This window comes from Plectropomus leopardus, chromosome 13 (assembly GCF_026936395.1).
Source record: "Plectropomus leopardus strain MGB_pleo_1.0 chromosome 13, ASM2693639v1, whole genome shotgun sequence".
NCBI lineage: Eukaryota > Metazoa > Chordata > Actinopteri > Perciformes > Serranidae > Plectropomus > Plectropomus leopardus.
The window spans coordinates 18835169-18860557 of NC_142188.1; the positions used below are offsets into that span (position 1 = coordinate 18835169).

The window sequence follows — 25389 nt, forward strand, 5'->3', positions numbered from 1 at the left end:
TTACTTACACAACCAGCAGTTACACAACATCACTGGCTTGGTTTTATGTCATGTTGCTTTTAAAGCTTCCTGGTTCCGGTGCCAGAGGAGGCTGTGCTCTCTGATCAATGGGTAACTTGTTGAACAGCGCCCCCTGCAGGCGCACAGCTGCACGAGGCTCTGGTCCTCTAGATGGCACCACAAAACCACTTACTGTGGTGGAGAGGACACACACTCCTGTCTAATGCAACATTTTGTTGATTGCAGTGTTGGAGGGTAATTATGTTGCAATTATTAGCTTAACTAGTAGTTGGGCTGCAGTTTAACCCTTTACCACTTGGACTGACATCACTTCTCTTGGGTTGCATTAAGACACCTTTCACTAGCATTTAAGTCTTTAAAACATGAGCAAATTGGTTTGATTTCTTTCAAAGGCATGCGAGTAGGAAGGCAATGAGCAACTTAGAAAATGGCCAAAAAATTAGCAAGAAATCTACAAAAAAATTACAAGAAAATTACCTGAAAATAAGCAACAACAAAAAAGTAAAACAAATATGAAAATGACCTTACGAAAGTGCTAAAATAATAATAATATTATAGAATCCCCTTATACCTTTATATCATAGTTTTTGCCATTTGCAGGACATTTCGTTCAAATTTGCTCATTGCCTTTTTTCCAAAATTAAAAAAAAAATGATTTAAACCAATTTTCTAAGGGGTTTCAGAGGTTTAGATGCCTGTGAGAGCCACCTGAAGACATTACAAGAAAACTGATGTTGATCCAGGTGTTAAAAGGTTAAGCACATTCACAGTAGCTTTTTTAGTGGTTAAGGGACTGTTTTTTATTTATCAGTGGAGGGGGTTCACTGGGGTGGAACTTTTTGTGAGTTTGTTTTGTGAGGGTTTTTTTTACCCTCATCGAAAATACAGATATTTTCCCTTGAGCCTCACTGTTACAACAAGAAACAACAAGCAGATAAGTATAAGTGTCACACACCAGAAAAAGACATCTGGTTAAAATGCAACACAAAATACAGTCCAAAAAATGAAAGTGCAGTTTCGATTGCAGTAAGAATTTGAGTACCAAACACATTATCCAAGAATGCTTTTTTCTTGATCCTTTAAAACAGACTTAAATTCCCCCATAGTAATCAGGTCTGACATTTCAGGTCCTTCTGTAAGTTATTTCAAGAAGAGATGGCAGCATAATTAAAATTATAAATCAGTTGTTATGATTTTAAAAATTGACCATTTGATGTTCAAAAGGGAAAAGTTTAAGACAAAATCCTGAGTTGAAAATACACTCTTGTCATGCATGCTGGTTAGTTACTGCAAATGGTTTATATTTGGCAAGATTTAAACGAGATGTAGAATAAAGTGATTTTAATGGAAGATCACTACTTTAAGCTTAAATTTGGTTATGTGTTTTTCTGACAGCCTTTGCCCCACATACTGTGTACAAGAACTGTCAGAAATTTTAAAGTCCAACAATAATTTCTGTTTTTACAGTTTCTGGCTATGACAAAGTGGTATAATTTTTAAAGAAAACATGAGGTTTGGAAGGCATGTTTTCTTTAAAAATTGGTGGTAAAATAAACCCTTACCCGACAAGATATAGCCATTTAAAGACGTATACCCCTCCCTTAAGCCAGAATAAAAAACATTAGTCACTCCTCAGAGTTTAAAGAATTATTTCAAAAAGACTAACCCCCTTTGCACCACCCCCTCCCCTCTCATAATTAACAAATAGCCCCTGACAACTTTTAATATTGTACGCTAGTTAATCACAAACTACATATTTATAGTATTTTTGTGAAGTTTTTGGCAAATCTTACCATTTAATAACAATCGCCTGCTTTTTGACTTTAATAATCTCTGGTGTGAAACCAAGATGTCTGCAATCAACTACTATGAATTCTTTCACAACTTTAGCATTTTCCTGATCGCAACCCAACACCCCCCGTCCAAAAAAAATTTCCTTGGTCTGCAGAGGATTGGCCTGCCCTCATACCTTAGTCAAACACACCTATGCTTTACTCAGTGTCAATTCAGATGTAGGCTGCCAAATATTCCAGACTCACTCAACTATATGCTACTTTTCATTGCGAATGAGTAGCAGTAGTTTTTAAACCGTAAAACTGTTTTGATGTAGTTTTGCATAATCAGCTGAAGCACCAGTTAGATGTTATGTGTTAAAGTGGGAGCAAGAGAGTTTGTATGTTGCAATCAGGGTGCAGTCTAGCCAGACCTTGCATAACGGCACCATCCAATAAGCCACTTCAAAAAATTCCCTATTCCTCTGCAAAGCATCAATCCCTTTTTAATGGAGTTTGGTTCAAACAGGAAAGCCTTCACTTCATGGATGTTACAAACATGAGCAGCACTAACCACTTGCATTGCAGAGGAAGTTTGTTTCCAGTGTCTTGCAACAATAAACGAAAGGCTTAATTAAAAATATCTTCTCTGCCTGTACCGCAGTGCCTGAGCAAAGGCCAGCAATCTTTCCAAACAGTGTTATTTGTGTAAGCAGCTATATCCATATAGGGACAGATGTTACTGTCAAACTTGGCTCAGAAAGTGGAAGAAGGAGACACTGGTCTATTTCATTTGCTTGACTCATAATGTGGGTCACCTTCAGTGTAACCTCTCTGGAGATGCTGGATGGGCTTTGACTTTAAAAAGTACTGAACCAAAAAAAGGAAAGTGTGTCAAATGAGAAATAGGCTTTGACTTGTAGTTTAATTAAAATCTGCACTGTGCACAGCTGAAATCAGGTAGCTGCCACACACACAAAATGTTTTCTTTGCTGGTTGTCGTCTGGCTAGTTGATAAAAAGGCCCACAGATAGGAGTCAGAATAAGTCAAATAAACCATCACGATGTTGATGAATCACCTACGGTGGGAAATAAACTGACACATTCACATGATGTTGTGACTGTGAGGTTGAGTTGTGGAGAGGAATGTAAACTCCCCCATCTGTCTTCACCCTCCATCTTTTGCTTATTCAAGCAGTTCTTGACGACTTTTATCACAGGGGAGGAGGAGAAGATAATATGTATGTATATGGCTGTGTTGTCTGCACATCATAATTTAAGGAAAAGTTAGCTGATGGACCACACCGAGCTCACTGGATTTAGTGGGTGGCAAAGCTGTCCATCTTAACTTTATGTGTGTGCATGCATTCATGCGTGCATATAAGACAAATCCTGCCTCTTTGTATGCAAGAGGAAAGTAGATTTATGGGGTGTAGGAGGGTAGAGTGCAAATCCCAGAGGGTGCGGTGGTGTGATGTTAACACTGCTGCTCTGTTCTGCTTAGCATCCCCACAGTAGAATAACAAGTGAAGCGAGATTTAAAGAGAGAACATTAATGTGTGAAGTTAACATGAGCGGAGCATGGTGGGCTTGCTTTATTCAGAGACTTTCTGCAGAGTTCGGGTCCCACAACATGCTGAGTTTTATGTGCATAAAGGGGTAAGTGAAGTAACACAATACACTGCAACAAATGTCCACAGGTGCTCCCTGCAAAATACTTCTCCGTGTGGTGATGAGAGGGAAGCTGTGTTTCATCCGTTATCGTCATGTTATGATAAAGTGTGTTTTAGTCTGTATGGCCTTTAGCAGATGCCTGAAACATGACGAACGTCTCAAGGATGAAATCATTTTACAAAGAATTTACGGAGAGAACGTTTTGTCTTACATTCATGGTCCACTACAAGGTCGTTCTTTTTTTCCTGTGATGCATAAGTTACTTATTATGTCAAGGATCTTGCTCAAACATGACCTGTCTTATTACTCAATTGGATTATGATGAAATGAGATTTTAGCTTTTAGAGACTCCCCTCTTGTAAACTGTACTGTTGATTTGTACCTTATACTTACACTTTTACATTTTGAACATTCTATCAAAGACATTTTTTAGGAAAATCTCTTGTGTTTTGTGGTGCGTGCCCAGTAAAAAGTGAAATTTGAGCTTTTTTTTCATGTGGTCATGTCCCCCTTCAAAATGTAGAAATACTATTTTATTCTTTTCAGAGTACATGCATGTATTTGATGTTTTTCTGGCTTTAAACTCCAGAAAAATTCCACTGCTGAAGGGCATTTTGTTTTACCCCCCAGTACACACAAACACATTTAAGAAAGTTGTAACTGTGCCTGGGTTTCTTTTTGTTTTTAAAAAGATATTGAATATTATAGGATTTTTTAAAATAAAAAAATATTGAATTACAAAATGTGGGTCTTTAACCGTTATTATTATCATTATTATTATTATTATTATTATTATTATTATTATTATTATTATTATCTTTTTTTTTTTTTTTAAGGGTCATAACTGTCCAGGTTCAGTGGCCGTGTTGAGGTATTTTTATTCTTATAGTTGCCTGGGGTTAGATTGGGACTAACATCTGCTGTGTTCAGTTCACAGGCTTGTACTGGTTGCCATTTACTTCACAGAGTTTATTTAAAATAGTTTTATTTGATTTCCACTAGATCAAACATTTTCATTCACAGTTCTGTCTTTTTTAGTCCCGCGGCTGGTGCAGTGGGAGTTAACTTGTTGAGTTGTGATGATATTATTTTAGGTTTGCTGTGGCAACTGGTAGTTATTTGGGTGTTTTTCTGTTGGGTAAAAAGGGATTATCCATAGTGAGGTTTTTGGTCATCCAGTGCATCAGCCTGCTGATGGTCAGCCATACCCCTGTAGCAGGATGGATGCTTCAGCTGTTAACTACTTTTATAGAATTGCTGTGAGTCACCCTGTGTGTAATAAACCAGCCTAATATTGCCCTTAGACCAACACTGACTTTTGGATTCATTACTGAGATTTACCTGTAGTTATACAGAAGCTTACTTGGGTGTCACCATTTAAAATGACATATTTATTCATGAAATAATTACATTTTTCCAAAGATATAATTAGATCAAAAACTAGCATGTGTGCACATACATTTGTAGAAAATAGTTTTTAGTTGTGGGTGTGTAAATATATGCATGCATATCCAGCTCTCTCTCTGTGGCTATAGGCCATGGAGAAAAATGGTGTATACCATCCTCTCATATGCACACATATTGTTAAATCATTGCATTTCTGCAGGTGATGTCCACAATTTTGTGCAGTTAAGTGGAACATCTGGGTTGAGTGAAAGCCAAAGCTTTTAACTGGGAAGAGACGACATCCACAATGTTTTCTTAAGCCACAGACTGGTTAATAAATCAACATGAGTAAAGCATCATCGTGTCTATATTAATGTGCATTCAAACCACGGTGTAATTTAGGCCTACATGTGTGTGGCCATAGTGACAGTGCTAATGTCTCCCATGTGTTCCCCCGTCCCAGTAAGTACGTGGTGTGTGTGTGTCTGATAATAATTACAAGGGTGGGCTGGGTTCTCATCCGGGTGCATCAGACCTCTGCCATGCTACAGTAGATGCGTAATGCATCTGCTTGTGATTTCACTCAGCAGCAGGTGTGCGTTTATGTATGTTTGTGCACACATAACCACACGGCAACTGTTCACTACTGTGCTCTTATAAACATCTTGACATAAATTAGCTTCGGAGGTGGATCGTCCAAAATGTTGAGCTAAAGGAAATGTGTTTAAATATTTATCCTCCTATAAAAGGTTTTAAAGTGATTCCTAGAGTGAACAGGAAAACACCTCCATGCAAACAGGTTCTGACCAGGACAGAACACGTTTCTAACATATGTCTAACTCCTCCGGGTCAGGTTGTGTCGACACTTTACTTGGTTCACAGAGTATTGTGTATTTAGCAGCCCTCAAACACAGCTGGAACAAGCCCCATCAGACAGAATCAGGACGAGGCCTGTGTGGTACAGTGACGTGTCACATGAAACCGCCAGAACCGCATTGTAGATTCAGTTTTCTGTATGTGCACATGCATTTTTAGATGTGTGTGTGCGCACGTGTGTGAGAGTGTGTATTTGTGTTTCGGTGTGTGAGAGCTAGCTTGGGCATCCATTGGTTTTCAGTGATAAATATAGCCTTCTCTTAGATGTGGCTTGGTCGACTCCAGCCAGTGATAGCTGTGTACCACAACAATGGGATCAGGACCGTTCTGGAGATACACAGTGGCAGCAGTGCCTTGATACAGAGCACAGCCTGAAACACAAGTTGACACAAGCAGAGAGAATACAGTGCAACAGATGTAGAGATGGCTAGACTGGTGACTTTACATCCTGGGTCCCAGCTTTTTCTTTTCACTTTTAATGATGCCTGTTTTCCAGAGTTGGTACACAAATTGTTGAAACATAAATGCCCAGTTACTAAGCTGATGATAGACAGGCCTACAGGCCTGGATCAAGGTTATCATAGCTAACTACAACTAAAATAAAAACTAAACGTAGGGGTGAAAAAACATTTTTGTTAACTGAAATATAATCAAAACTGCATGGACTTTAGAAAAATAACCTAAAACTAAGTGAAAATTAATGTGAGCTTATTAAAATTAACTAAAATAAAATATAAATACAGAGAAAATGTCATTACGTCTTTGTCAATTTGGTCATATTTGTCAACACAACAAGAATTTGGAGGCATTGGTGCATACTGTATTGCAACTGAGATGTCTAAATGATTGTGAGTCAGTTGACTTAAAAAGTCTTGTGTTTGTAAGCCCTTAGACCAGAGGCTAGGTGATTTATTTATTTACTTATTTTACAGGTAATGTTGGCCAGCACCTACATATATCTTAAGAAGATAATATCTCCTATCTCCCATTATTTCCTGTGTAGGTGATATTATCTCCTTCTGATTTTATAAGAAAGAGATCTTTTCTTTGTAAACCTCTGTTTTATCTGACATTTGGGCAACATTGCTCACAAAAAAGAAAGAAAAAAGAAAAAGAAAAGAAATTCACCAAGCCTCTCTTGGCTTCTGTAATATTCCCCCCAATATTATATTACTCAAAACAAAACTTAACTAAAGCCAAACATTTCTAAACAATAAAAACTACACTGAAACAAGCAAACCCACTCTGGAAACTAACAAGAACTAAACTGAACTGGAAACCTAACATAAGAAAAATGACAAATACACTAAACAACTACTACTACAATATCTAGTTCTGCCAAAACAAAAAAAAATTAAATTATTTTTGTGGCTTTTATGGCCTTTATGAAACAGCTGAAGAATGACAGGAAAGAGAGCCGAGAGAGGGGGAATGACATGCAGCAAAGAGCAACAGGACAGATTCAAACCCGGGCCGTGGCCAAGTACTCAGCCTATATGGGGCACACACTTCACCCAGTGAGCTAGAAGCCACCCAGCAAACTTATATTTTATTTTCAAGAACTTACAATCAGTAATTCAAATGTTTACGCAGGATCGAAATAGACCCCAAACACTTTAACATTTTATTTTTCTGTGTCTAAATGTGTGTTTGTGTGTGTAATCCCACTCAAAGTGATGTGCAACCACCTGCTGAGCTGCCCTCTGACGTTTGTCTGCAAACACTGTGAAGTTATCCTCCTCTCTCCCTCCACCTCTCATCCCACTTCTCTTGAGGCCTCTTTCTGTCATTAAACTGTTTGATATCTTTATTCTAACAATAATTTGCACAAATGTGTTGCTCTTTCTTAACCACAAAAAAATCAAGACTCAAGGTAAATAAATACTGACAACTTCCATCACCCAAGTTCGGACCAATAATATTCACTCATTCACTGCCACAGCTAAAATGTTTCCAAATGTCAAATTCAATAACGCTAAGTTTCTTTGACTATTTTGGCTGTGAGCTGTGATTTTCCATGCCTTTCATCACTAGCAGTCAAGAGTCGGATTCTTCACATTTCTCTGTGCCGCTACCCTGTAGCGCTATATAGGTTTGATGCTTTTTTTCCCACATGGGTTACATCTTTGGAGAACATTTGAACAGCTCTATTGTTTGTTGTGTGTTTGTTCTCTCCGTATAATCAGAAACATGTGTACCATCATTGGAAATGTGCACTGAACACACAAAACTTTAACCAGGGGACTTCTGCACACCAGGGACCTCGCCCACTGGGCAATTAGCTTTATGGGCATATCAACAGATTTGCAGTAAACTCGAGCAATAGAGCAGGGATCAGTGGTGATGACGGGCTGAAATAAGTTGCTGAAGTAATCATACAATGGTTCATAAGGGGACAGACAATAATGGAGGGGCATAAACTTGTTATTCAAAATCTGGTGTGTCTAAGCTTGTTTAAGGGAAATGGATGAAAAGATTATGATTTATTCTTTGACAAAACTTGGATGAAAAAGTCTGGATAAGAAGGTCAAGGCCAAGAGGATCAGTGAGTGGGACAAGCTAGGTATCAAAGGTCAGGTCAGGCTTCAAGTTTAAAACTCTTCCCGTCAGCATGTTGAGAAATACTCTGGGTGTCCTGGGAACAGGAAGCAACACTTTTTGCCAACTCTGCACTTACATGATGTACAGTAGGTTGAATCCCCGGAGTGTTTAATGATAGTGTCAAGTCAAGTGGGAAAAAAAGAAAAAACGATTTTACCCCTATGACATAAATAAATCACTTACAGATACAGAAATAATCTTTGGCTGTTTCACAAGACCCCACTGCCAAAAAATTAATTTGTCACAGTCAGGAAACTTTTGTGCACTTCAGTTGAAAAGGTTAATTTTTTGATCACGCTGCTGTTAAATATGCCCAAATACTTTTCAGGAGTTACAAAATGTGGCCTTGTTTCGCTTTTGTTGTTGTTGAACAACAAAACAGCCCTTGAAGGTGAGAAATAAAGCCAATGTGAAAGTGCCAAAAAAGTGCAGTGTGTTTCTCTAAAGGCCACTTCAGGCTTGCTTCAAAACAGAGGAAATCCTCACAGACCCCCATGTTAAAATGCCCATCTTTACAGCAGAAATAAACATGTTTACAGTCTGGTACAAATAAACGGTTTTGGTCTCTATGGCTAATTTCAACATCCATAACAACTGTACAGGAATAAACTGTTTTGGTAACGCACCCTTTACATTTTACTATAGCCTAAGTTACGCATATGTAAGAGAGGGCCACTTGAGTGACAGGCTGCCTGCATGGTCTCATCACAGTCTTGATGTATCCCTCGCTCCTCCACAGCGCCAACCTCTCATCCAAATATGGTTCACATCTGGCTCCCACAAAAAACTATGATGGCAATGGCCAAAATGCCAAACTCAGCCTCAAAACGGCAGTCCAGAAACCAACGGGTGACGTCAAGGTAGCAACATTATATATACAGTCTATGGGTTTTATAAGCTCAGAGGTTAAAGGATTACAGAAAATGTATTTTACCATTAAAAAGATCAATATACATTCATTTGGCAGATGCTATTTGAAATTCAGTGTCTTACTCAAGGACATGTGGACAGGCAAAAGCCAGGGTCAAACCACAAAGGCTCAATTAAACAAAAAGTCAGACTGACTGGACATAAAGAATGTCAGATGTCGTGACCTTTTTAGTCTAATAGAAACTGGTATTTTAATTATATTGTCCTGTTGTAAGATGGTCTGGATGCATGCAGTAAGTTTATGTGTCTGCCCAAGAAAACTCAACTAAAGCCACACAATGATAAGAAGCAGAGAGCTTTATTTCTCTTGGGAATTTGGCCTCAAGGGAACCCTTTGTCCATCACTCCCTCTGTCTGCCTCTCCCTCTCTCTGACACCCAGCTGATTTACACCAGGCCTATGGAGTGTAGTGCGGGGACGATATAGGCTGCTCAGGCAGCTCTCAATTTGTCAGGGTTTTGACTGGTTTATTTACTCCAGTGTAGGGATCAGAGGGTGTTGAGCCCGGGCAGGGCGCCCCTCACGGTCAAGGAGCTGCGACCAGGCCCCATCTGCTCCGCCCAGGGAGTCATAAATTAGCCAAAAGCTTTGTTAGCAGCTCACTCATCTGCTCCGCCCTTCTGCCGCACTTACCCTTTATCCCCACCAGCTTGGCCCCTGTCCACACTCTGCATGATTAGAAGCACACCACACTCCATACAGCAAGGAGCAAACAGAGCTGCAGGGTATGTTCTGTAGCCGTGGATGTAATCGGGGCGATAACAGGGAGGCCTGACTGGCTTCCCGGCTGTCCCCAGTGGACTGAAAAGCAGAGATACTGCATCACTCGTCACACTTGCTGCACACTGCCTGTTGTTGTAGTGTGCTGCAGGTCTGAGTGTAAAATAAGATATTTCAGATACTGCCAATTAATTCTCTAACACATATGTAATTGTACACAAATAACCCATTCTTAAACCTGCTGTTAGAGCGATCTGATGGGAAAACTGACCGGGGAAACAAAACGCATGATTAAGATTATCTGATTTCTTTAGTGGACCAAATAAAACATGCTGAAGTCTTCTGAGACCCATTTTTTATTGCAAAGTCAGAAGTATTTCCAGCTGCACAAAGATATCATGTGTGGGAGGTGATGACCAATCTTGTAGAACAACAGAGTGCGTTAGAAAAATATATAAAGTTCTACACCAAATCCTTTCAAATTCCAGCTCAGCGGTGACTTAGTTGGGTTGATAATTAGTATCCTCTCTCACCCTCTTACACATTCTTTTATCTGGCTGTATGCTGTGGTTTCCAGACTTTCAACAGAGACTTGGCAAATCTAATGCACACCAGACTGATGACAAATGCTTTGTATCTCATCAATGCATAAAAAGTACATTGAATTAGTTGGGTAAACACAAAGTCGGCTGTGTTGAGATTGAGAGGAAACGAGGTTGTGACCATCATGTGACCCTTTACTGTAGAGATTGAGTCAACTGCACACCTCTTGCCAAGAGTGCACAGGACTCTAGCCCAGCAGATTTATGTATATACACCAAAGATATATCCAGATAAATGGGGAGTATTGCTGGGAAAGTGAAAGACCAACTCTGGAATAGATAAAGTGCCATGCCTAAGAGCCAAGAGTTAGCTGCATGCAACCCAATCTGATATCAGCTTTGGGACGAAGTATCAGCAAAGGATTTGTGTCAGTGAGGAGAAATAAATGCTTTCCGTGTTTTACAGGTCAGCAGGGAGCTTTCAGACCTGGTCCAGAGAAAGGGAAAGAGCAAATATAGAAACCATAAAATGCCTACTATTCTTCTCCATCTTATTGTGTTTTTGTGCATCCTCTTTCTTCCACCACATCCTCTGTACCACCAGGTCACACTTTAAAGTGATCCGACCAAGGAAAACACTGTTCCCTGCTGCTGCCAACCATGTCCCCTTCCTCTCTTTACCCACAACTGTCTTTCCTTCCTGCCTCTTCTCACTCAGCTCTGTTGGCTTCATATAAATATATAAACACCTGCCAAAATACTCGAAACCACTTCTGTGGTAGTTCCCGGTACAGTGGTGACAATAAGACCACTCTTTGCCATGATGACTGACGCACGCACGCACGCAAGCACGCAAGCACGCAAGCACGCACGCACGCACGCACGCGCGCGCGCGCGCGCGCGCACACACACACACACACACACACACACGGAGTGTGAAAACAGTATTTTGCGATGTTGTTGAGGCTGGTAACTGGTACTGTATATGACCGCTGAGCTATGTAAAGCTCTGCTCTGCTCTAATGCTACTGTTTCAGTCAGTTACAATGATAATTCAGTATAGTCAGTTCATTATGAAGATCTGGTGTCAAGGATCTGTTCATACGTATACTTAACACCGAAAAGCTGGAAGCAGTGGAAACTGCTTGCCTGGGTCTGTTCAAAGTTCAAAAACACCAACCTACCTCTTTAAAGCTGACAGTTAAGCATAATACATAATACATCTGTAAAGCATACACAAACTGAAATGTATAATACAAAATAGTTGTTTTATAGTTGTTTATGGGAAGGCATGTATTGAAGTGTGGTTGTTTTTTTTAGTAAACAGTAGCACCTGCAGGCTGACCACATTCAGCTCTAGCTACATAATTAAAGGTATACTGTGCACAAATTATTGGTTACCGTTTGTAAATAATAGTGCTGACAAAAGTGAAAGACCCCGGCTTCACTTGTTTGCTTTATTTGCTTTTATTCCTGCTCTGTCTGTAATTTTCATGGCTTCCTCTTGGATGCCTGCTGCTTATGATATGGCACAAAGTCCTGACCTCACCTGCGTGCTATACCCAGGAACATCCCTAACGTTGCAAAATTGTAAATGCACTTTTGTCCTCTGTATGAATTGTTGTATTGTTTTTTTCCCTTCTCTGTGCTTTTTTCCCTTTTTATTTCTTTATTTCTATTGTCTGTTACCTGTAAATTGTATGTAAATTAGCAGTCGTGCTAACTCTGGCGTATTTAATGCCAGAGCACGAACTGTGTGAGGACCCTCTTGGAATGCTAGGAATTGTTATTTTTCACCCCAATGAATTGCATTTTTGGTGATCGCAACATGCCCAAAAAGTCATGACCCTTGGTACGCATGTCTGACCTGGCAAGAAAAAAATTGGGGTTTTTGGTTGTTCGGAAATGGATGTGGCAAAATGACTCCACAACACCCCCTAACGTGTAGCCCCAATGTTCCAGTTTCACCTACAATTACGAAATTCAGTACACTCATGTATCATGCCCAGACACACAAAAAAGGACCCATCCCACTTTGTATAGATCTATAGACCTTTTCTTTTGTTAGGAAAATCCTGGAAGGTATACTGTTAAAGGTCTAGTGCATAGGATTTAGTGGCATCTGGCTTTGAGGTTGCAGACTGCAAGCAACTTCATCCTCTCCCGCACAAGAGAACTATGGTGGCCAATGCGAAAAAGCAAAGTCTAGAACCAGCGTTTTTTTTGTCCCTTCAAGGCTACCACAGAAACAACATAATGGACACTGTAAATAAAAGGATTTGCTCCATGTGTAAATATAAAAAGCTCATTCCAAAGAAAAGAAAACGTCATTCTTCCTTCCAGGTGATTAATCAGTAATGAAAACATATAACAAATATTATATTTCTGCCATTATATCCCCCTTAATACTACATACTGGACCTGTTGTGCAAAAACATGAGAGTGGTATCAATCTTCTCATCTAACCCACTGCAAGATTGTAACATTCAGTGGCATTAAAACATCATCCATCATAAGAGGAATCCCCTGCCTGCTTGTTTATTATTTTAAGAATTCATTATTATTTGCCTTCATTGAGATTAAGGATGTTTTTAGTTGTTTTCTGTCTTCTTAGTTATCTTTTATCTCAGTTTTTGAGAGCACTGAACTTTCACATGTCAGACTCCATGACTCCAGCACCCATTCACTACTCGCCTGCAGTCTAAATTTAGTAGCGGGTGCTTAGGGTCATGCCATTTTTATTGTCACTTTTCAACACAGGCAATTGTGTTTCCCGTCAGGGCTTTTTTTTTTATTGTCCATAGTGAGTTTTGCTTCGCTGTGAAATATCCTGAGGGGAACTATGATCCTGGTAAATGAGGTCTTGTTATCTTGCCACATGTTTGTGATGACCTGGGGTCTTCACAGAGTGGACATGCAGGGGAACTCCTGACTGAGGACAGCGAGACATGGTGCAAGGAAAAACAGGAAATGTTTCCCCAAAGGAAGAGTGCAACACTTCTTCATACACGGTAAACAAAGTGATTGATTTGGACAAAGTTTGCCAGATTTCTGCTGCTTTCTATTTGCATTACTTTCTTCAGCAGATTAGTCAACGACTTAAGATTTTTTTACTCATTGGGGGACAGGTTTGGCTTTCTGTGGAATGCATTTTTGATATTTAATGTAACACCTGCTTTTTCACTGCTACATTTTCTTCGACATATGTATTGTGTGAGATATGTCAACTTATTTTATTACAAATAAATGGTCTAATATCGTCCAAATGTTCCCTGCACTGTCAGGTGATTGTAAACGAGAGTGCAGAGACTTCCACAGGAGGAAACAGAGAGGAACAAGCTCATCAAGCTTAAAGTGAGTGAAGCCAAGAACCAAGAGGAATTCAGCATAAATTCATTTTTTAACTGGAAAAGTGCACTCACAGCGGATCTCTGCCGGGCGTTTTTGAGGACATGTGGGCTGAAAGGGAAGGCAGGACAGGCCTGTACCTCCTGACTCCCTTACATACAATATTTTGGCGAACATCATACTACAGCTTCCAGGTATATCTTGTGATGCCACTGGGTCTAAAACGACTCTTTCCCATGACTTGCATAGTGAAAGAGTTGTCCGTCAAACAGTGGATACATTTTTTGAGTATCACAAACACTGCAAAATTACTAATTTCACTATCGGATTTCATCCATTAGGTTTGATAACATTTTGAAAGTCTGGAAGAGAGGTATAATGAAATCATTTTAACCTCATTTGAGTTAGCAGAGGGCTGAACTGGAAATTAGCTACTAAGCCAACAGAAGTCTACTGCGCCTGCTCTATCAGCCCAGGGATGTGCAAGATCAAGGTTAGTTTATGCAAAAGGAGTTGAACTATTTTGGCTCCGTAGGCCACTGAATAACTTCCACAGAAATATACAGGGCCCTACCTCTAACCCTGTATCTAGTTCTTTTTATACATCCATGGTATAGTGCCTAACTTTTCCTTTTAGCTAAATACTTAATGATGAGAGTTTTGTTAGCCTATAAGCTAAAATCACAGATGGTTCCTGGATGTTCTCAATAGCTTTTGTTTGAAAGATCGAAAAAATCTGTACTCACACAGCAAGAGTCAAAGGCGCTGTCAACAAAATGAAGCATTGCGGGGGGAAAGCTCTGTAGAGAAACTGTGTTGCTTTGGAGAAAACAACTGTATTTATTTTTCTGTATCCTTTGGTTGATGTCTTCAAGATCTGCAATGAAAAAAATATGATATTCAGAAAGAATGGCACAGTTTGAGAGTACTCTGTCAATGTCATTTTGTGTTGTTTTTAATGTCTTCATAGAGGGCATATGCCCGAGCTTTCAAACAACAGAACATGTTTCTATTGGTTGCACAGTTAAGTGGCCATGTGATGAGCAGCCACACAATAAACTAATAAATAAAAGACTTACTATTACAGAAAGTCTGTGCTAAAAAAGCACACTTTTAGAAAAAAAAATCTCTCTTTATTATTACTTGATCTGTTTTACTGACAGTTGCACTGCATCAACACAACTGTGTGAGGTCTCACCTGCTCATCAGCTCTGATGCTTTGCTTCACATGGAAATGTGTTCAAGTGACTATTACCAGTAAAGAACAGCTGATTTAACATTACTAACATCTGTTGTTTGGATGAAAAACATTTTCAGTAAATCTGACTACTTTTTGGCTTCCAGAGAAAACAGATGTTTTGTTTTTACTTTGTGTTCTTGTCCAGAGTGATCGAATACGTCCATCTCATTGTGTTTGTCAGTTAATAACGGAAAGCAGTTTTCTATTGGCACATTGCTTCAGAGAGCTGGCACAAAGTGTTCACGATGTTGTCCAAAATCAACTTCTTCCTCAAAGGAAGCACTACCACTGCTTGATGCCCAAAGAAAAAAACACAACAAAACATTACATAATGAAAAGATGTTGATGCTGATTCAGTGACATGTCAAATGAGTTGGAAACTTGCCATCTGGGATAAAGTACTACTGTTAAAAAAAATAAAATAAAATATTGTGAGACAAGAACTTTATTCCTATCCTTTGCGTGCTTTCTCAGTACAAAGCCATTTGAAAGAAACATTTGGTAAGAATTGTTCAATGTTGTACAAAAAATCCTAATTGCTTTTTGGCAGAGAGTTAGATGAGAAGATTGATACCATTCTCACATTTGTCTGTTAAAGGAAATGCCATGCTCCATTTACCTCAGAGGTTGGAAAACTGGGAATAATGTCACATGCCACACAAGAGTGCCAGTGCAACAGGTTGGAAAACCAAAATGGCAATATATTACAAACAATGCATTATGTTGTATTTTGCACATAAACACTGCAGCAGCATGTCAACACATAGAGGTTGGTCAGTACTGTGTATGCAACTGTTTTAATGAGACAGAACTGCTAATAAACAGCATAATACTGCAGCCTTCACTACTGTTGATGCACAGAGCATCAACCTGGTGAGGTTCCTCTGACTTTCCAAGACAGAAATTTGACAACAGGGGGCATTCTGGTCGAAATTTTTCAACTGGGAACTGATGTCCCAGTGAAAATGTAATACACCATAAGAAGCACAGCCCGTTCTCACTCCCACACTGTATGCATGTACTGAGCAGAAACTTATCTGTAACTTCTAAAACAAAAATGTATTTTGTAAAGACAGTGCAATCAACAAGCCTAAATTAACATGCCATCCTGGAATGTCCAAAACACGCACCGGAGGGTAGCTAGCATGTCATTTCTTAGCTTGAAGGTTCACTAACAACGCGAGGGTATCTGATGCGTTGGGGTGAGAACATGTTGAGCAGCACAGTTAGCTTGGCTTAGTCCAAATTAACAGTGGGGAAACAACTAGACTGGCTTTGTCAAATGGTTACAACATCTGCCTGCCAGGACCTCAAAGGCTGTTAAAATAGCACATCATATATTGTTTGTGTCATCTGTTCAAAAACCTAAGAGTAAAAATAACAATTCATTGCTTTATTAATTGAGTCTGATGTGCCTCCTTAAAAAATGTCAGCACCATTTGGAAAGTGTTAGTAGTCTGAAATGTAGGATACAAGAACCGCAACATGATTTCTCAAGTAAAAATATCGCATCCCTTGACATATCACTGACTGTTACATCAACATTCACAGGAATGTACATTAAACAGGCATAAGGATAATAAACTAAACTGTGTCTGATCTCTTCCCATTAATACTTCTGTCTTAAAGGATCAACGTTATCTTTGATGAGAAGAATTTTCACACTAATGGAGAAGCAACAACCTTCTCTTGCTCTCCTCCCCTCCAGGTATTCAGATTTCCCGTGGCCATGTTGTTGACTCAGCTGGGGTCAGTCAAGTGCTGCTCTTACAAAGGCCCTCTCATTTGTCCTGCTGTTACCCACCAATAGCTTTTAAACCCTCTTAAGCCCGTCTTTATTATCCTTAACACTTACCCAAAGCCACACTCTGCCTTCCTGTCCTGCTGCCTCTTCCTCTCCGCCAACCTCTCACTTGGGCTCCTGCTGTATCGCCCTCTCAGCTTCCCTTCATCTTCTCTTCTCTTTTTATAAAGTCTATCTTTTTATTCAGATGCACGAGTGCGAAGCCCCTCTGAGAGGTTAGAGGTCAGAGGGGTTTTCGGGGTCCTGTGTTGCCAATTCTCCCCAAAGGGTTTGGTGGTCCTGAGACTAAACATCTAAACATCCTCTCTAATGCGGACAGCTTGTATCAGCCTCCAGGTTTAAGTGGTGTTTGTCCTGATTTTAACAAGCCTTCTCAGGCATGACGCTGTTAAGGTTGCAATTTAACCTGCAGCCCAGTCGTCACAGGGAAATGTTGGCATGCTGTGTTTCTGCAAACCATTTGTTATTTTTGAATACATGGCAATGTCAATGTTTCTAAAGTGATGTAGTACATGACCTGACTTTGTCATCGGAAGGTGGAGGAAATGGTGGATGGTGTGACACCCAGGCAATATGGCTACCAAGCTGCAGACCACTGGTTGAGAACAACAAACAGCTAAACCACTTGATTTTAGTGAGACATTGGTGCCATTTTAAGCCGTGATTTTGGTACCCAAATCAGGTATTTTAAGCCAAAAAGTGGCTTTTGCCTAAACATAACCACACATTAACATTGTTGAAACATAAAGCAACATAAGTTTAAACATATCTACTCCACAATGACGTACAAATGTTAAAGATCCGTAATTTGCAGAAAGGTACAATGGCAACGTTTATTCTGGTGATTGGGTTGGTATCATGATACAACACTTTACTTGATTATTCTTTTTTTTTTTAAACAAGTTTTATTAACACCCCATATCCCACAATATATACTGATTTTGCAATTTAATGAGCTAAAACTGTCTTCTAAAAAACAGATGTGTCAGGACATTGCCAATACGAGTCTCAGACCACAGCTACATGCTTTAAAAACAGCTCCCAAACCCTGAAGTAAAATCTATTTTCAATGCATCCCAGTTTCCTCTGAATTGGTCGGTCAATTTGCCTGCATGAGCTGTCAACACATCAAACAAATTTAATTCAGTCTACGTGGAGCGTTTTTGAGTGACATGATCTAAATGTTTCAGGATTTCCTCAAGGAGCAGGATGATGTATAACTCTCATTTTATTTGGCACAATTAAGAAATTGACCTTCGGAACTATTGTTGGTCAAACCATCGTTCCCACGCTGCCATGTGATCCACTGTGGCTGCGAGTTATCACTTCTCATGGGTGTTTGATTGGTTGTCTTAATGTGATCACAGCTCATATTTGCTGAACCAGCACTGGCCGCAGTGACTAACCACCTCCTGCAGGTGGTTTTCTTTTGAATTAAGATCAGTGTCGGAAGTCTGCTGGTGATTCCTCTTGACTCAGACTTTGGTGACTGATAACAGCTTCTGTCATTGAGAAAGACAAATAAACATCCACCCCAGCAACCCTGCGGTTACATCTGAAAACTGATGCTCTCTCTGCCCGGAGCTAAAATAACAAACTCAATATCTGTTTTAACAGATACCATGCTTCCCCCAGAGAGCTCATCCCTCTGGAGGAACGGTGAGTCCTGCTCCTGTGTTCTCCATAAGTGCAGAAATCACAGACTACATGAGGAGTTAGCACAATACAGCACATATGGACATGTGGCTTTGTAATGTGGCCATAATGGGCGACAGCATGTTACACTTTGAAGTTGTGCAGGTCATTTCCAGAGTAGGAATATACATATTTCACAAATCTGTCAGCGTCAGTTTTGGCACCTGATTTTCATTTAGTTTGAGTCTTACTGTCTGACTGAGGCTTCAGACGAGCAGTAGTGTTGCTTCTGAAAACATCTAGGTGAAGATTTAGATGGTAAACAGCCAAACATTACATTAATTCTGCACTTATTCAAACCAGCATTGTGAACAGACAGTCAAGTGAAAGTAACGTTATTTAAACATCTGCAGCCCTTGCTGTAACATTATGTGAACATTAGCCTACCTTTTTTTTTTAAATAAATTTTGGTGTGCTGGCCTGCATGTATTCATGGTTTGTTGCAGCTGTTTTGTTGCTGCTTCTTGTTTAATTGTCAATGGGATAGATTACAAAGGAATTTAGGTCCATAACACTGTACTGCACTGTACTTAATTTGTCCATTTTAAAATAATGTATATATGTAATAAGGAATATATTCCTATTAACACTGGACTTGAGTACACTATTTTTCTCAGATTCACTAACATTTTAGCTACCCTGAATGTGATGCACACGATAATTTATTACTCCACTCTACACAAAACAGAAACACTACGAAGCACCACGAGCAGTTATGTACAATGTTAACCTCCTTTTTCCACAAAATGTGGATTAAACAAATATAACTGATTCTCATGCACATTGTTACATGTCATCCATCTCATCATCTTCCAGGGTTTTATCCAAAAACCTCTAAGGCAAAATCACCATGATGTTGATTCACACTGGGCTACTATTATCACACAACCTCTGTGTTTGGTTAAATATGGTAGGAATTTTTTGCTCCTCTCAAATTATGGATTAGGATCACAGATGATCTCTGCAGTTAATACAAATTACCAGGGGTCCCCAGGAAAAGGTACTCAAGAGCAAATAGGGCTTTCCTTACTGTTTTCAGGGATTACTTTTTGTTTCTGTTTTTGACTGCAGAAAAAGGTTGCCGTTTCTTTTATATATTTCTTCTTGACTTAACATAAACTCTCAGTTTTATGGAGCTTCTCTGTCATGTGTGACACAAAAATCTCAACAAAAAGTCAACTTACTAGCTTTGGACATTGCACCCCCATCCCATGGACTTCTTCACTGCACAGAGCTTGCTCAGCTCAGGTGTTAGCACATGACCTAAGTGTGGTACTTAAGCCACATAATATAAATATCTGTTTGTTTAATAATGACAACTAATAATTACAGATTTTCTAAAGATCGATATCACCAACAACAACTAATCGATTGTTCTGCTAATATTAACTTCTGTTGACAAAATAATATGTTGTGTCAACAGACCAGCAATGTTCAGTTGGCAAAACATAATGTAAATCTGTTTGTAGGTTTAAAAGATATCCACTGATCCATCTGGACAAACTGATTAAGTAAAACAAAAACATAACACTCTTAGTGGAGATATTAACATTTTCCCAGAACATGAGAAACTAAAACAAGTTCCCATCCCTTGGAGGTCAGTCTCTGTAGAGCAGTCTCTCACTGGCACTTCCCTCCAAAGTTTGATCAATTCTTCATTTTCATTTATTTATGCCAACTGCGGAATATTGCTTTCCTTTTCTCCATTGTACCTTAACCCTCACTGCCTGTGGTTGCCAGTGTAAGCAGCGGCTGCATCGTTTTAAAGCATCGGTGCAAGACCAAACAGTGAAATGTTTCCAGATCTCAGGGTCTGTGGTTGTCTACTGAGCCCTCTGCTGTGAGTGTGGGTGGTGGGCGGATGGATGCTGAGTACAACACAAAACGGAACAAGGACAATTCTTGAAAAGTCTGCCAAAAACTCATCTCTAAACTCCCCCAATTTCCAGTAACACAGTCGTATTTTATTCAGAACAGCTCTCAGCCTTATCAGTCTTTCACAAGATAACACACTGTCGCTATTTTCTCACATACAGCTAATTTTCTCAAAGTACTGCAATTCAGAAACTACTCTGTTGTTAAAGATGGAGGTCAGACTAAAAATGTTTTGCAATCTTGAGCAGAGGAGCAAATTGAGGAGCAGCACTGATAAAATTTGCCAGAAAGCCAAATACACCATTTATGTGTCTGTAAACATTTACTCTGACCGTATAGTTGTGTCTGTGATCAAAGTATCATCAGTCACACATACAATCCTTATTTCCTTTGCTTATGCTTACACGTTCATTCTGTTTGATAGAATCCTAATATTTACACTTCAACAATGAAATGAGATGACTGTATCTAATGCATTAGTGGCTCTAGTGATGGCAATATCGGTCTGTTCTCCTATATCCAGACTCTGAATCCTAATGATGCCTTTGGTGACCCTCTGACTTTACCTTGAGAGCCACCATGAGTTCCACACCTGTTATTATGTCAAATGTCTCCCTAACTGTTGGATGAATTACATTAAATGTAGTCCAAACATTCATGAACACATTGGTAAATACTGTTAAAAAAACATTGGTGATCCCATGTCTTTTTATCTCATGCCATCATCCGAGCACAATTCATTCAACACCTTCATTTATGGCCAAATACCTGCAAAAATAACAACATTCCCATCAGCCTCAGCTGCACTTAGTGTTTTCACCCAATCACCAGCATAAATGTTGGCACTGAACATGCAAACCATGGATATGTTACATTTGTATGTTCCATATGTAGTGGATTTCTGTTTAACTTTAATTCAATTTTCAGTTTTATATGGTAACAACAGTTAATGTTTAGTTATTTTAGGCACAAAAAACACTTGTTAAGGCAACATCATGTTTTGGCTCAAAACACCCAGTCTGGCTGCCACAGACACGTCTGGAAATGGCCCAACATGTTGTTAAAAATCACCTACTTCTGTTGATTACTGGCCTCTAAAAGTGGTCTGCTGCTGTGTAACACTGTCCACCCTCCCCTCCTGCAGGTTGTTCTCACGCACTGCTCCTGTGTTCTTCTATGAAAAGTCATCGACCAAAATTCGTACACATCTTGTGTAATACGTACACATCTTGAGCCAGTAATTTGTGCATAACCCACTTATTTTGAAAGGCTGCAATCATGTGACCTATGCACTTATGAGCGTAAGTTTAGGAAGAATAAGATTCTTAAGTTAAGGAGGGAGGTTGGGGTCTATTGGTCACAAAACACAGGAATTTCCCCAGGAGACCAATGTTCAGGACAGTGTGAACTTTGCATAAACGTGTCTTTTTAAGGTACGACACCACCATGTTTCTTTTCCGAGCAACAGTGATTTCATTTGCCTAAACCTGAACTTCATAACTTTACTTTAATTATGTGACTTATAGTTAAGGATGTAACATCATTCTTCAGCCAATAGGATATCATACGAACCGTTGTATGAGGATAAGTTGCCTCCTGATGAGATACTCAGATCGTACATGTAATCCGAACTACCACCTTAGAAATGTTGATATATTAGGTTTAAAATGTTAATGTATCTTATCCATGTTTTGCAGACTAGGCCATGCATTTAGTGCCAAATGTTAGCGTTCTAACACTAAGATGGTGAACCTGCTGAACACTACACCTGCTAAACATCAGCAGCATACTAGTTGTGAGGATGTCAGCGTGATGACATTATTTAGCTCAAAACTTAACTGTGCCTGCAGCCTCACAGAGCTGCTGGAGTGTCTTTTGACTTCTCCATGTAGTCCAAGACTCAACATGCCAATTATCGTGCCTTTTTATCATCGGATCAGCAACAAGCGCTTTCAAAATATACCAGTCTGAGAACCCTGGTGGGTCTCTCTTAGCTATGTGAGAAATTCCATGCTTTACTGGACACAAAGTGCTGGGAAAAAAAATCAGTTTAAGAACTTTACTGGCTTTCACATGAGTGTATGGGCAAATATTGCTTTTTTTTAGAACTCAAAAGACTTATGAGCAATAAGAATCAAGAGAAAGTCAGTCTTGTGGTGCAATCAGAAATATGTTAGGTAATAAGTTAGGTAAACTTGTGGATCAGTTCTGTTTATAGTTTGTGCAGCTGTAACCTGAGTGTAACCTTCCCCCTTTAAGAGGGAATCTACGCTGCTGATTCTGGGTTTTGTATCCACAGTATCTAAATTTTGGGTTCTTATGAATATCATAGACCCAATATCTATCTATCTATCTATCTATCTATCTATCTATCTATATATATATATATATATATATATACTGTTTTATATTGAACTATCAAAAAACTGTGGCACAGGACCACCATCATTAGGTCATAATAATGCTAAGAAATAGTCGCCATATCCTACAAGCACTAAATAAATAATTGACAGTTTGACTGTATTTGCATGACATCTATCAGGACTATCAGCTTTTGGGCCTGAGGAAAAGGGAGCTTTCTATAGAAACAGTAATTAATGACTGCAATGCCAGCTTCTGCCAGTACATGCTAATGTTAAGCATGCATGCCTTTAAACGTTGGCAAATCCGTGGTTTGAAAGTATGGAAACGTCTCAAAGTTTCGATTTTGCCAAAAGCTAGCCAATCAAACATGAGTTTCCTGCAGACACCCATGTTTCCGCGCAGATAAACTTTAGGCATTTATATCGGAAGTCGGAAAAACTCACAGTTATAAACTTTGGACTTGCAATGTAAGAACCATTAGCCAACCATAGCGAGCTGCTAAACACATTACACCACCAGCTATGCTCTCCTTAAATCACACAAGCATTATATCCTGACTGTTTTTAACCTTCACCAAACATTCATAAGTAAATAACACACAACTCAATCACCTGTGAATAGCTCCGTAATGCTAACACGCTAGCCTTAGGCGGCTAACTCACCTGGATAATTAGGAAGGAAACGCCCGGCGGAGTTGTCTTTCCACGGCTCCTATGCAGCTTGCAGCTCTCTATGTCTTACTCTCTGGCAACACGACAGCTCCACTCACTTTATATTTCCGCGAAATTACGCTTTTTGGCTACACACTTGTCCGTATTGCGTCTGAAACGTTTGCTGAAGGGAAAACAGCTTTTCTGCACGCCGCGGCCTAGCAGCCTCTGCCTGTGAGGCGTTCAGGGAACATAAGTAAACTGTAGCGTCACTAAAACCTGCGAGGCATTTAAGCAACACCTGTAAATTATGGAGTCTGAAAAAAAATCATGGTTACACAACACCAATTGGAATCGGTTTCACATTCATAAGCTCTACCATGTATACAGAGAGCCCAGGTAATGAGTTTGTAAGAAATAGCACTGAGAGTAATTTTCAGGTCCATCCCAGGGGCTGGACAGGCAGAATAACGTGGATGTAACCTTAAGCATTTTTCTGGACCGCAGTGTAATTACTGAATGGGACTGCAATAACTGCCTCAATCTCTGGAGTGAAATTAACAGACCTGAGAAGGTGTGAGATGCTCTTTCACCCCAGAGGAAATAACACACAATGCAGCCACTCATCTCTCACACACCAACACACATGCACACACCATTAGTTACACTGTATTTTTCATGTATTGTGCAGGAAAAGGAAACGTGATTCTTCCTCTCTGTCACTCTCCCTGCAGTTCTAACTCTGTTGCATTGCTTTATTTCCCATTTCTTTGTTCTCGTTACTCATTCACTCTCTCGCCTTTAAAGTCTAATTCTGTCTGTCATTTTTGCTGAAAAGAAGGACAGATGCTCTCTCCTTGCCCTCGTCCACATCTCACATCTCTGCCCTACATCTTTAAATTATTAGCCTCGTTCTCTTGGTTTTCATTACTGACACTGACATCTTTTCAATGTCTTTTAATATTAATGTTGAAGGAGGCATTTTTGCCCAAGAATTCAATCTTCTTTTTTAAAAATAGCCATTCAAAAATGTTGGAGGTGATTTCTGTGTAAAAGACAACCATGTGAATCATGTGATGAGCTGTCCTGTTCAACACTGTCTCATCTTTCCTGAGCAACCCATAACATCCCAGGACATGGATGGCGACAAAGATATGCAATAAAATCTGTCAGTTCATTTTTTTTATATGCACATAAAAAGAGTTTTTGTCAGTTTTGGTTCTCTTGTTTTGCTAAGTTTTAACCACGGCTTTGTCTTTTGAGTAGTGTTATTGTTTTGAAATTTCATTCATGACATGTTGACAACAGTGATTTTCTTATTAACTCTTGATGGTTGGATGCAAGTAATAAAAACCCTGAAGGGGGGTCGGTGGCTCAGATGAGCAATTGTGTATTGAGCTAACCATCAAACGCGGGTGCAGAAATGTATGTCACAGCAGTGCTTTTCACAAGGCTCAATGAAACTCCTACAGCCGAGAGACAACAGAGAGATTTGTCCACAACTGTGAAAACTAAAGACCCTCTGATGGTGGGAGGGTCTCTGTTAACATGGATGTGGGTGTGTGTGTGTGTCTGTCAGGAAAGGAGGCTGTCAGTGCTGGCATGATTGTTTCTGTAAGTGGCCTTGAAAAACTGGCAGTGAGTTTGTAAAGGCTCGCTGATAGTTTAGATGGAGACAAACAGGACATTGCTTCACTTGGACAAAAGAGAGTTGCAGATTTAGCTCAAATAGAAATGTTATTTTCCATCATTTGCAAAACATACTTAAAATGATGATCTGCATTGTGGCTGCAGCCAGAAGCTGCTTAGCTTATCTTAACATAAAGGCGGGAAATAGGGGAAATAGCTGGCTAGTTAACATTTTATCATTGTTAGCTACAAAAACCGAGGT

At 39.6% G+C, this 25389-nt stretch overlaps 1 protein-coding gene across 4 annotated transcripts in view; it reads right to left on the reverse strand.

Moving 5' to 3' along the window:
• The window catches only part of ercc6 (excision repair cross-complementation group 6), a 40969-nt gene extending 17246 nt beyond the window's left edge, over positions 1–23723 (reverse strand). For 2 of the 4 annotated variants that reach the window (XM_042502211.2, XM_042502209.2), the window contains exon 1: positions 9–122. The gene's annotated coding sequence lies outside the window, so the exon portion shown is untranslated. Of the gene's footprint in view, positions 1–8; positions 123–14616; positions 14748–23510 lie in introns of those variants that run through there. The other 2 variants (XM_088086621.1, XM_088086623.1) reach the window with 2 other exon arrangements.
• Positions 23724–25389: the final 1666 nt, after the last annotated feature.